General features: G+C 40.8%; 1 long non-coding RNA gene across 1 annotated transcript in view; it reads right to left on the bottom strand.

Moving 5' to 3' along the window:
- Positions 1-6982, bottom strand: part of LOC134740265 (uncharacterized) — a 113920-nt gene extending 106938 nt beyond the window's left edge. The window contains exons 1-2 of the long non-coding RNA XR_010127594.1: positions 6898-6982; positions 821-904 (exon numbers count right to left, since the gene is read on the bottom strand). This is a non-coding gene — a long non-coding RNA (uncharacterized LOC134740265). The remainder of the gene's footprint in view (positions 1-820; positions 905-6897) is intronic.
- Positions 6983-13993: the final 7011 nt, after the last annotated feature.

The raw sequence follows: 13993 nt of genomic DNA, 5'->3' as shown, positions 1-13993 counted from the left end.
ATTCCCAATTTCCAGCTAAGAAAACTCAGGCACTGGAAATTATAGAACTTGCCCCCTGACAGCACAGTTTCTAAGTGGGAGAGCTGGGATTCAAGTCTTGGGAAGTCTGATTGAAAAACCATAGCACTATTCTCACTCTCAGTCTTGCTCTGTTCCAAAATTTCTGTGTGAACTTGAACAACTTATGAAACCTCCCTATGTTTCAATTCTTCTGATTAAAAGTGATAAAAATCATAACATTTTGCTGAGCCAAATCTCAAGCATGCTGTGACAATCAAAAGAGATAAAGAATACATGCTTTGAAATAAGATATGCACATGGAAATATAAATCTAACTATGTGGCAGTTTTCTTGCTAGGAAAGGAAGAAAACAGATCCTGGAAAATGCCCTATAAAAATAGTTTCAAATAACCTGTTAATTAAAGCTAACTGAATTTTTGCTGTTTTCTCACCTAACAAAATTGCACACTTTCTGAGTACAAGAACCGTTCATGTGTACTTTCTCTGAGCCTCAGTCAGAACACTGAACACAAGAGGTGCTTAATTCATGATATAATCAGGGAGCATCACAAGATCTGTTGAATTCTGTGTATCAAAGAGAATACCTGGACCATGGTCTGAATAATGACCTCAGGAAGTTTGCACATGAGTCCACCTTGGAAAACAACTTCTTAGGAAATAGCACAAGCACTAAAGCAACAACAGAAACCATCAGCTCATCTCATCAGAGTAATGGATGCTGGGCAGCATAACAGAGCTGCAGGGGGAAGTCATCTGTGTGCGGGACAGGACTTCTTAAGAGTTACGCTTGGAAACTTACCCAAAAAGAGACTATCAGCTTCCTCCAAAAGAATTGGCTGCTTCACTCTTTCTTGACAGTGATTCAAATGGAAGCAATTGATATCTAATAAGAAGAGGCAAGAGAGAGACAATTACAGAAAGGATTTTTTTTTCTTTTATTATTATTATTATTATTATTATTATTATTATACTTTAGGTTTTATGGTACATGTGCCGAATGTGTAGGTAAGTTACATATGTATACATGTGCCATGCTGGTGCGCTGCACCCACCAACTCGTCATCTAGCATTAGGTATATCTCCCAATGCTATCCCTCCCCCCTCCCCCCAACCCACAACAGTCCCCAAAGTGTGATGTTCCCCTTCCTGTGTCCATGTGTTCTCACTGTTCAATTCCCACCTATGAGTGAGAATATGCGGTGTTTGGTTTTTTGTTCTTGCGATAGTTTACTGAGAATGATGATTTCCAGTTTCATCCATGTCCCTACAACGGACATGAACTCATCATTTTTTATGGCTGCATAGTATTCCATGGTGTATATGTGCCACATTTTCTTAATCCAGTCTATCATTGTTGGATATTTGGGTTGGTTCCAAGTCTTTGCTATTGTGAATAATGCGGCAGTAAACATACGTGTGCATGTGTCTTTATAGCAGCATGATTTATAGTCCTTTGGGTATATACCCAGTAATGGGATGGCTGGGTCAAATGGAATTTCTAGTTCTAGATCCCTGAGGAATCGCCACACTGACTTCCACAAGGGTTGAACTAGTTTACAGTCCCACCAACAGTGTAAAAGTGTTCCTATTTCTCCACATCCTCTCCAGCACCTGTTGTTTCCTGACTTTTTAATGATTGCCATTCTAACTGGTGTGAGATGGTATCTCATTGTGGTTTTTATTTGCATTTCTCTGATGGCCAGTGATGGTGAGCATTTTTTCATGTGTTTTTTGGCTGCATAAATGTCTTCTTTTGAGAAGTGTCTGTTCATGTCCTTCACCCACTTTTTGATGGGGTTGTTTGTTTTTTTCTTGTAAATTTGTTGGAGTTCATTGTAGATTCTGGATATTAGCCCTTTGTCAGATGAGTAGGTTACGAAAATTTTCGCCCATTTGGTAGGTTGCCTGTTCACTCTGTTGGTAGTTTCCTTTGCTGTGCAGAAGCTCTTTAGTTTAATTAGATCCCATTTGTCAATTTTGGCTTTTGTTGCCATTGCTTTTGGTGTTTTAGACATGAAGTCCTTGCCCATGCCTATGTCCTGAATGGTGTTGCCTAGGTTTTCTTCTAGGGTTTTTATGGTTTTAGGTCTAACATTTAAGTCTTTAATCCATCTTGAATTGATTTTTGTATAAGGTGTAAGGAAGGGATCCAGTTTCAGCTTTCTACATATGGCTAGCCAGTTTTCCCAGCACCATTTATTAAATAGGGAATCCTTTCCCCATTTGTTGTTTTTCTCAGGTTTGTCAAAGATCAGATGGTTGTAGATATGTGGCATTATTTCTGACGGCTCTGTTCTGTTCCATTGATCTATATCTCTGTTTTGGTACCAGTACCATGCTGTTTTGGTTACTGTAGCCTTGTAGTATAGTTTGAAGTCAGGTAGCGTGATGCCTCCAGCTTTGTTCTTTTGGCTTAGGATTGACTTGGCGATGCGGGCTCTTTTTTGGTTCCATATGAACTTTAAAGTAGTTTTTTCCAATTCTGTGAAGAAAGTCATTGGTAGCTTGATGGGGATGGCATTGAATCTGTAAATTACCTTGGGAAGGATGGACATTTTCATGATATTGATTCTTCCTACCCATGAGCATGGAATGTTCTTCCATTTGTTTGTATCCTCTTTTATTTCCTTGAGCAGTGGTTTGTAGTTCTCCTTGAAGAGGTCCTTCACATCCCTTGTAAGTTGGATTCCTAGGTATTTTATTCTCTTTGAAGCAATTGTGAATGGGAGTTCACTCATGATTTGGCTCTCTGTTTGTCTGTTATTGATGTATAAGAATGCTTGTGATTTTTGTACATTGATTTTGTATCCTGAGACTTTGCTGAAGTTGCTTATCAGCTTAAGGAGATTTTGGGCTGAGACAATGGGGTTTTCTAGATATACTATCATGTCATCTGCAAACAGGGACAATTTGACTTCCTCTTTTCCTAATTGAATACCCTTGATTTCCTTCTCTTGCCTAATTGCCCTGGCCAGAACTTCCAACACTATGTTGAATAGAAGTGGCGAGAGAGGGCATCCCTGTCTTGTGCCAGTTTTCAAAGGGAATGCTTCCAGTTTTTGCCCATTCAGTATGATATTGGCTGTGGGTTTGTCATAAATAGCTCTTATTATTTTGAGATACGTCCCATCAATTCCTAATTTATTGAGAGTTTTTAGCATGAAGGGTTGTTGAATTTTGTCAAAGGCCTTTTCTGCATCTATTGAGATAATCATGTGGTTTTTGACTTTGGTTCTGTTTATATGCTGGATTACATTTATTGATTTGCGTATATTGAACCAGCCTTGCATCCCAGGGATGAAGTCCACTTGATCATGGTGGATAAGCTTTTTGATGTGCTGCTGGATTCTGTTTGCCAGTATTTTATTGAGGATTTTTGCATCAATGTTCATCAAGGATATTGGTCTAAAATTCTCTTTTTTTGTTGTGTCTCTGCCAGGCTTTGGTATCAGGATGATGCTGGCCTCATAAAATGAGTTAGGGAGGATTCCCTCTTTTTCTATTGATTGGAATAGTTTCAGAAGGAATGGTACCAGCTCCTCCTTGTACCTCTGGTAGAATTCGGCTGTGAACCCATCTGGTCCTGGACTTTTTTTGGTTGGTAAGCTATTGATTATTGCCACAATTTCAGCTCCTGTTATTGGTCTATTCAGAGATTCAATTTCTTCCTGGTTTAGTCTTGGGAGGGTGTATGTGTTGAGGAATTTATCCATTTCTTCTAGATTTTCTAGTTTATTTGCATAGAGGTGTTTGTAATATTCTCTGATGGTAGTTTGTATTTCTGTGGGATCGGTGGTGATATCCCCTTTATCATTTTTTATTGCATCTATTTGATTCTTCTCTCTTTTTTTCTTTATTAATCTTGCTAGCGGTCTATCAATTTTGTTGATCCTTTCAAAAAACCAGCTCCTGGATTCATTGATTTTTTGAAGGGTTTTTTGTGTCTCTATTTCCTTCAGTTCTGCTCTGATTTTAGTTATTTCTTGCCTTCTGCTAGCTTTTGAATGTGTTTGCTCTTGCTTTTCTAGTTCTTTTAATTCTGATGTTAGGGTGTCAATTTTGGATCTTTCCTGCTTTCTCTTGTGGGCATTTAGTGCTATAAATTTCCCTCTACACACTGCTTTGAATGCATCCCAGAGAATCTGGTATGTTGTGTCTTGGTTCTCGTTGGTTTCAAAGAACATCTTTATTTCTGCCTTCATTTCGTTATGTACCCAGTAGTCATTCAGGAGCAGGTTGTTCAGTTTCCACGTAGTTGAGCGGTTTTGAGTGAGATTCTTAATCCTGAGTTCTAGCTTGATTGCACTGTGATCTGAGAGACAGTTTGTTACAATTTCTGTTCTTTTACATTTATTGAGGAGAGCTTTACTTCCTAGTATATGGTCAATTTTGGAATAGGTGTGGTGTGGTGCTGAAAAAAATGTGTATTCTGTTGATTTGGGGTGGAGAGTTCTGTAGATGTCTATTAGGTCCACTTGGTGCAGAGCTGAGTTTAGTTCCTGGGTATCCTTGTTGACTTTCTGTCTCATTGATCTGTCTAATGTTGACAGTGGGGTGTTAAAGTCTCCCATTATTAATGTGTGGGAGTCTAAGTCTCTTTGTAGGTCACTCAGGACTTGCTTTATGAATCTGGGTGCTCCTGTATTGGGTGCAGATATATTTAGGATAGTTAGCTCTTCTTGTTGAATTAATCCCTTTACCATTATGTAATGGCCTTCTTTGTCTCTTTTGATCTTTGTTGGTTTAAAGTCTGTTTTATCAGAGACTAGGATTGCAACCCCTGCCTTTTTTTGTTTTCCATTTGCTTGGTAGATCTTCCTCCATCCTTTTATTTTGAGCCTATGTGTGTCTCTGCACGTGAGATGGGTTTCCTGAATACAGCACACTGATGGGTCTTGAGTCTTTATCCAATTTGCCAGTCTGTGTCTTTTAATTGGAGCATTTAGTCCATTTACATTTAAAGTTAATATTGTTATGTGTGAATTTGATCCTGTCATTATGATGTTAGCTGGATATTTTGCTCATTAGTTGATGCAGTCTCTTCCTAGTCTCAATGGTCTTTACATTTTGGCATGATTTTGCAGTGGCTGGTACCGGTTGTGCCTTTCCATGTTTAGCGCTTCCTTCAAGAGCTCTTTTAGGGCAGGCCTGGTGGTGACAAAATCTCTCAGCATTTGCTTGTCTGTAAAGGATTTTATTTCTCCTTCACTTATGAAGCTTAGTTTGGCAGGATATGAAATTCTGGGTTGAAAATTCTTTTCTTTAAGAATGTTGAATATTGGCCCCCACTCTCTTCTGGCTTGTAGGGTTTCTGCCGAGAGATCCGCTGTTAGTCTGATGGGCTTCCCTTTGATGGTAACCCGTCCTTTCTCTCTGGCTGCCCTTAACATTTTTTCCTTCATTTCAACTTTGGTGAATCTGACAATTATGTGTCTTGGAGTTGCTCTTCTCGAGGAGTATCTTTGTGGCGTTCTCTGTATTTCCTGAATCTGAATGTTGGCCTGCCTTGCTAGATTGGGGAAGTTCTCCTGGATAATATCCTGCAGAGTGTTTTCCAACTTGTTTCCATTCTCCCCATCACTTTCAGGTACACCAATCAGACGTAGATTTGGTCTTTTCACATAGTCCCACATTTCTTGGAGGCTTTGCTTGTTTCTTTTTATTCTTTTTTCTCTAAACTTCCCTTCTCACTTCATTTCATTCATTTCATCTTCCAGGGCTGATACCCTTTCTTCCATTTGATCGCATCGGCTCCTGAGGCTTCTGCATTCTTCACGTAGTTCTCGAGCCTTGGTTTTCAGCTCCATCAGCTCCTTTAAGCACTTCTCTGTATTGGTTATTCTAGTTATACATTCTTCTAAATTTTTTTCAAAGTTTTCAACTTCTTTGCCTTTGGTTTGAATATCCTCCCGTAGCTCGGAGTAATTTGATCGTCTGAAGCCTTCTTCTCTCAGCTCGTCAAAGTCATTCTCCGTCCAGCTTTGTTCCATTGCTGGTGAGGAACTGCGTTCCTTTGGAGGAGGAGAGGTACTCTGCTTTTTAGAGTTTCCAGTTTTTCTGCTCTGTTTTTTCCCCATCTTTGTGGTTTTATCTACTTTTGGTCTTTGATGATGGTGATGTACAGATGGGTTTTTGGTGTGGATGTCCTTTTTGTTAGTTTTCCTTCTAACAGACAGAACCTTCAGCTGCAGGTCTGTTGGAGTACCTGGCTGGCCGTGTGAGGTGTCAGTCTGCCCCTGCTGGGGGCTGCCTCCCAGTTAGGCTGCTCGGGGGTCAGGGGTCAGGGACCCACTTGAGGAGGCAGTCAGCCCGTTCTCAGATCTCCAGCTGCGTGCTGGGAGAACCACTGCTCTCCTCACAGCTGTCAGACAGGGACATTTAAGTCTGCAGAGGTTACTGCTGTCTTTTTGTTTGTCTGTGCCCTGCCCCCACAGGTGGAGCCTACAGAGGCAGGCAGGCCTCCTTGAGCTGTGGTGGGGTCCACCCAGTTCAAGCTTCCAGGCTGCTTTGTTTACGTAAGCGAGCCTGGGCAATGGCGGGCGCCCCTCCCCCATCCTCGCTGCCGACTTGCTGTTTGATCTCAGACTGCTGTGCTAGCAATCAGTGAGACTCCGTGGGTGTAGGACCCTCTGAGCCAGGTGCGGGCTATACTCTCCTGGGGCACCGTTTCTTAAGCCCATCAGAAAAGCACAGTATTCGGGTGGGAGTGGCCCGATTTTCCAGGTGCCATCTGTCACCCCTGGAAGGGGAACTCCCTGACCCCTTGCACTTCCCGAGTGAGGCAATGCCTCGCCCCTGCTTTGGCTGGCGCATGGTGCACTCACCCACTGACCTGCGCCCACTGTCTGGCACTCCCTAGTGAGATGAACACGGTACCTCAGATGGAAATGCAGAAATCACCCGTCTTCTGCGTGGCTCACGCTGGGAGCTGTAGACCGGAGCTGTTCCTATTCGGCCATCTTGGCTCCTCCCTACAGAAAGGATTTTAACTTAACTCAACCTCCCATGGTTTTTTACCCTGAAGGATCAGAGTAATAACATCTAATCCTGCAGAGTTCTTCACAGTTTGCAAAATACTTTCCCACAGTGGATTGAGTAATTTCACATAATTTTCATAGCAGTCCTCTTAATTAGGAAGCTGTTAAATGATTACTATTAATTCTTTTCTAAAAAGAAATAGGGACTAAAGTTGGATAATTATATAAATTCACCCACTGGGAAGTGGCAGTACTGAGGCTCAGGCAGTTTAGATGTCTCTGGTAGATGGCAATACTGTGCCATCCTCAAAACTGCCTTTAAACTTTCATTCATACATATCTTTATTTATTTATTTATTTATTTATTTATTCATTCATTCATTCAAAAATACATAGCATGTGTCTATACATAGCAGCCCAGATTGTAGGCCACTCTCAATAACTTCTGTGGACATGTGTTTCAGTTCTTTTGAAATACATAAACACCTAACATTCATCTTGGAGTCAGCAAAAATTCTAACACAACAGGAAGATTTATGCAATTAATTATTCTCTCCTCTATATGTGCCATGAGGATAAAAAAAGATTGTGCATTGTTTTATTTTTATGATTTATTTATGTTTGTCATGTATTTCATATTTGCCCATATACTTTGCTTTATATGATTTTAATACTGTCATACTACTTTATTTGCCAGTTTGTCTTCTCCCATTCACTTCTTTCCATATTCCTTTGATATTTTAACTTCAGTCTGTCTTTTGGAAACACCATTAGTTTGATCTTTATTTTTAACCATATTTGAGGAACTTTCCCTTTTAATAGGGGAACTAAGTCCATTCATATTTGTCGTAATTCCTATGATTTTGTTTTGTTTCACCCTGTCATCTTATTTATTTTTATTATGTTTTCTGGCAGTTTTTTCCTACTCCTGACTTTTGCTGAACTGATCTCTTTCACACATCTCTCCACATCCCCATTTCATTGATCTGCACATTTTATTAAATGTATCTATTTGACAGGTTGTTGTATGCACAACTTTATTAACACATTCAAACATACTTTTTTATTAATATGCCCAAATTACATAATAGTTATGCAGTATTTTCTCATTCCAATTCCAAGCTCAAGATAAGAACTTTATCATTTTTATGTCTCTTTTATTCTCTATTGAACATCTCACTGAGTATGGCACATTCCAAAGACAAGTATAATAATAGCTCCCACCTCACATGCTCTTTTGCAATGAAACATTAACAATTCCATATCAAGAGATTGAACTTAGTTCCCCTTCTCCTTGAATCTGAGCCTTACTGATTCACTTTTAACCAAGAAAATGTGACAGACGTCCAGAAAAAGCCGTTCGGCATCCACTTGTGTCTCTTGGAAAATTTGCTCCCTGGATGCTTTCTGGAGGATGCTCCCTCTCAGAATCCAGCTGTCATGTGATGAGAAGTCTAAACCACATGACAAGGCCAAGTATGGGGACTCTAGTCAACAGCCCCAGCTGAGCCCAACCTTGGAATCATACTAGCCCAGGAAGTCTAACATGTGAGTGAAGATGTCTTCAACTGATTCCAGTCACTAACCATTTGATCACCTCCAGCTATCTGAGTCTTCTGAGCCAAGGCTGCATATTTGTGAAGTAGAAGTATGCCATCCTCACAGCACTGCTCTTAAATTCCTGACACACAGAATCTGTGAGCATGATAAAATAGGTGTTGTTTGATACCACTATCTTTAGGGTGGTCTGTTAAAAAGCATAGATAACTAGAACACTGGACTTTACTAAAATAATTTGGAATTTTAGTTCTAAGTCATAATTACTTTTTAAAGCATGTCACTTCAATTCAAAAATGTCTTAGAAATTTTAATATTCACAACTACATTATCAAAATTTATTTCTATTTGACTGTGAAGCTTTACTAAATTCATTGTTCATAGCAATTTCTAGTATGCTTCATTCTTCCAATATATTATTTGGTGTCCAATCAGGAGAGAGAAACCACATGAATTTCAACAGGAGAAAGTTAATATAAATAATTTTTAACTATAACAAGGGACTGGAGTATCAAGAGATTGACTAGTAAGTAGAGAAAACTCTAAAGAATATAAGAATAGTAGATGCAGGGAGGAGCCACTGTCACTACAGATGAGAGAGACTGCCTAAGAAAAAGGACTCCTGGGCTGAGATCCAGACCTTATTGGAGAGGATATGGAATGGAGAGAAAATGTAATCATGCTGTGCTGATGAAACTTGCTGAAAATCTACATTCTAGGATGCTGGGGAAAGTTCTTCACAAGGAGATATCTCACCAGAGACCGTCTGCTATAAAATCACCCCCAGGAAGCTACTGGGGGGAAGCTGCTGGCCACTGGATGCTGCTGACTGCCATGTACTGCAGGAACTGGGTATTGGAGAAGCTGTACATGCTGCAGCTAAGCCTGACAGGCAAGCACATCAGAACCAGGAAATAAAATCTTCTCTAGTGACTTTAATGAGAATAGTGAATTAAGAAACTCCAAGAGCCTGCCCCTCCAGCAAACTAACAAATAAACAGGCACAAATTGTTAGAATGAACTTTAATGGAACTGGTCAAAGGTCTGCAGCAATAAGGTGAACACTTGATCAAGAAAAAGATGACAATCTCAGTAGGAGACCTTTGCAGCATTCTAACTCACTCTGGCTCCATTCCTTCTTCTCCAGTTTGGTGGTAGTCTTCAGAACAGCATCCCATGTTTCCTATGTGGGTTCACGGTACCAGAAGGAGCAGAGGAGACCTTGTTCTCAAAGAATTATTGTTGTTTTGACCCATCTGATGGTTCACTGAAGGACAGGTGCAAAGAGCTTGCCTTTATTTTGCCTAACTCAGAATCTCCCAGGGTAGAATGGCAGCTGTCTAGGGGCCTTGTCAAAAACATTTGATGAATGTGTTAGCCTCTGCCACCAGAGGGAGGAATAACAGTCAGGAAACAACAGACACACTTAAAAGCTTGGACTGCTTATAATATTTAAGAGGTTAACTTTTTAACAAAAACTATGAGGCAGGCAAAAAAAAAAAAAAAGAAAGTATAGGCAATACACAGGGGTTAAAAAAATAGAAACTGAGGAAACCCAAGTATTAGGATTTACTAGACAAAAACTTTAAATCAAATGTATTTACTCAATGAGCTAAAGGAAACCTTGGACAAAGAACTAAAGCAAACCAGGAAGGAGAACAATGTCCCACCAAACAGAGAATGTTAATAAGGAGAGAGAAATTATAAAAAGAAACAAAATAAAAATACTGGAATTGAAGTGTGCTTTTCTATATATCCAAGAGCTCAACAAATTCCAATTGGGATAAACTCAAAGAGATGTACATTGAGACATATTACAATCTAACTTTAGAAAGACAAAAACACAAAAAGAAAAAGAAAAAAAGAAAAATTTAAAAAGAAACACAAAAACAAAGACAGATACCCAAAAGTGGCAGGAAAGAAACAACTTATTACATAAAAGAGATTCTCAGTATGATTAACAGCTGCCTTGTCATCAGGAATCACAGAGGTTAGAAGTCAGTGGGTGATGTACTAAAATTGCTGGAAAAAAAAGGTCAACCAACATTTCTATATCTAGCAAAACTATTCACAAGAATAAAGGAAAAATTAAGACATTCCCAGACAGCTCCCAGAGGCACAAAAACAAAAAAAAAAGAGAGAGTCCATAGCTAGTAGAGCTACCCTACAAAAAAAGTTAATGGGAATCCTTCAAAATGAAACGGAAGGACACAACAGTAACTCAAATTTGCTTAAAGAAATAAAGAACGGAGGGGGAGGAGCCAAGATGGCCGAATAGGAAGAGCTCCCGTCTACAGCTCCCAGTGCGAGCGATGCAGAAGACGGGTGATTTCTGCATTTCCATCTGAGGTATCATGTTCATCTCACTAGGGAGTGCCAGACAGTGGGCGCAGGTCAGTGGGTGAGTGCACCGTGCACCAACCGAAGCAGGGGTGAGGCATTGCCTCACTCGGAAGCACAAGGGGTCAGGGAGTTCCCTTTCCAGGGGTGACAGACGGCACCTGGAAAGTCAGGCCACTACCACCCGAATACTGTGTTTTTCCGACGGGCTTAGGAAACGGTGCCCCAGGAGAGTATAGCCCACACCTGGCTCAGAGGGTCCTACACCCACGGAGTCTCGCTGATTGCTAGCACAGCAGTCAGAGACCAAACACCAACTCGGCAGCGAGGCTGGGGGAGGGGCGCCCACCATTGCCCAGGCTCGCTTAGGTAAACAAAGCAGCCTGGAAGCTTGAACTGGGTGGAGCCCAACACAGCTCAAGGAGGCCTGCCTGCCTCTGTAGGCTCCACCTCTGGGGGCAGGGCACAGACAAACAAAAAGACAGCAGTAACCTCTGCAGACTTAAATGTCCCTGTCTGACAGCTGTGAGGAGAGCAGTGGTTCTCCCAGCACGCAGCTGGAGATCTGAGAACGGGCTGACTGCCTCCTCAAGTGGGTCCCTGACCCCTGACCCCCGAGCAGCCTAACTGGGAGGCACCCCCCAGCAGGGGCAGACTGACACCTCACACGGCCAGCCAGGTACTCCAACAGACCTGCAGCTGAGGGTCCTGTCTGTTAGAAGGAAAACTAACAGAAAGCACATCCACACCAAAAACCCATCTGTACATCACCATCATCAAAGACCAAAAGTAGATAAAACCACAAAGATGGGGAAAAAACAGAGCAGAAAAACTGGAAACTCTAAAAAGCAGAGTACCTCTCCTCCTCCAAAGGAACGCAGTTCTTCACCAGCAACGGAACAAAGCTGGACGGAGAATGACTTTGATGAGCTGAGAGAAGAAGGCTTCAGACAATCAAATTACCCCGAGCTACGGGAGGATATTCAAACCAAAGGCAAAGAAGTTGAAAACTTTGAAAAAAATTTAGAAGAATGTATAACTAGAATAACCAATACAGAGACGTGCTTAAAGGAGCTGATGGAGCTGAAAACCAAGGCTCGAGAACTACGTGAAGAATGCAGAAGCCTCAGGAGCCGATGCGATCAAATGGAAGAAAGGGTATCAGCCCTGGAAGATGAAATGAATGAAATGAAGTGAGAAGGGAAGTTTAGAGAAAAAAGAATAAAAAGAAATGAGCAAAGCCTCCAAGAAATGTGGGACTATGTGAAAAGACCAAATCTACGTCTGATTGGTGTACCTGAAAGTGACGGGGAGAATGGAAACAAGTTGGAAAACACTCTGCAGGATATTATCCAGGAAAACTTCCCCAATCTAGCAAGGCAGGCCAACATTCAGATTCAGGAAATACAGAGAACGCCACAGAGATACTCCTCGAGAAGAGCAACTCCAAGACACATAATTGTCAGATTCACCAAAGTTGAAATGAAGGAAAAAAGGTTAAGGGCAGCCAGAGAGAAAGGTTGGGTTACCATCAAAGGGAAGCCCATCAGACTAACAGCGGATCTCTCGGCAGAAACCCTACAAGCCAGAAGAGAGTGGGGGCCAATATTCAACATTCTTAAAGAAAAGAATTTTCAACCCAGAATTTCATATCCTGCCAAACTAAGCTTCATAAGTGAAGGAGAAATAAAATCCTTTACAGACAAGCAAATGCTGAGAGATTTTGTCACCACCAGGCCTGCCCTAAAAGAGCTCTTGAAGGAAGCGCTAAACATGGAAAGGAACAACCGGTACCAGCCACTGCAAAATCACACCGAATTGTAAAGACCATCGAGACTAGGAAGAGACTGCATCAACTAACAAGCAAAATAACCAGCTAACATCATAATGACAGGATCAGATTCACACATAACAATATTAACTTTAAATGTAAATGGACTAAATGCTCCAATTAAAAGACACAGACTGGCAAATTGGATAAAGACTCAAGACCCATCAGTGTGCTGTATTCAGGAAACCCATCTCACGTGCAGAGACACACATAGGCTCAAAATAAAAGGATGGAGGAAGATCTACCAAGCAAATGGAAAACAAAAAAAGGCAGGGGTTGCAATCCTAGTCTCTGATAAAACAGACTTTAAACCAACAAAGATCAAAAGAGACAAAGAAGGCCATTACATAATGGTAAAGGGATTAATTCAACAAGAAGAGCTAACTATCCTAAATATATCTGCACCCAATACAGGAGCACCCAGATTCATAAAGCAAGTCCTGAGTGACCTACAAAGAGACTTAGACTCCCACACATTAATAATGGGAGACTTTAACACCCCACTGTCAACATTAGACAGATCAATGAAACAGAAAATCAACAAGGATACCCAGGAATTGAACTCAGCTCTGCACCAAGCAGACCTAATAGACATCTACAGAACTCTCCACCCCAAATCAACAGAATATACATTTTTTTCAGCACCACACCACACCTATTCCAAAATTGACCATATACTTGGAAGTAAAGCTCTCCTCAATAAATGTAAAAGAACAGAAATTATAACAAACTGTCTCTCAGATCACAGTGCAATCAAGCTAGAACTCAGGATTAAGAATCTCACTCAAAACCGCTCAACTACGTGGAAACTGAACAACCTGCTCCTGAATGACTACTGGGTACATAACGAAATGAAGGCAGAAATAAAGATGTTCTTTGAAACCAACGAGAACCAAGACACAACATACCAGAATCTCTGGGATGCATTCAAAGCAGTGTGTAGAGGGAAATTTATAGCACTAAATGCCCATAAGAGAAAGCAGGAAAGATCCACAATTGACACCCTAACATCACAATTAAAAGAACTAGAAAAGCAAGAGCAAACACATTCAAAAGCTAGCAGAAGGCAAGAAATAACTAAAATCAGAGCAGAACTGAAGGAAATAGAGACACAAAAAACCCTTCAAAAAATCAATGAATCCAGGAGCTGGTTTTTTGAAAGGATCAACAAAATTGATAGACCGCTAGCAAGATTAATAAAGAAAGAAAGAGAGAAGAATCAAATAGATGCAATAAAAAATGATAAAGGGGATATCACCACCGATCC

The sequence above is a fragment of the Pongo pygmaeus genome, chromosome 9 (assembly GCF_028885625.2).
Source record: "Pongo pygmaeus isolate AG05252 chromosome 9, NHGRI_mPonPyg2-v2.0_pri, whole genome shotgun sequence".
Lineage (NCBI taxonomy): Eukaryota > Metazoa > Chordata > Mammalia > Primates > Hominidae > Pongo > Pongo pygmaeus.
Note: the sequence above shows the minus strand (reverse complement) of the source record. Positions and strands in the feature narration are given on the sequence as shown.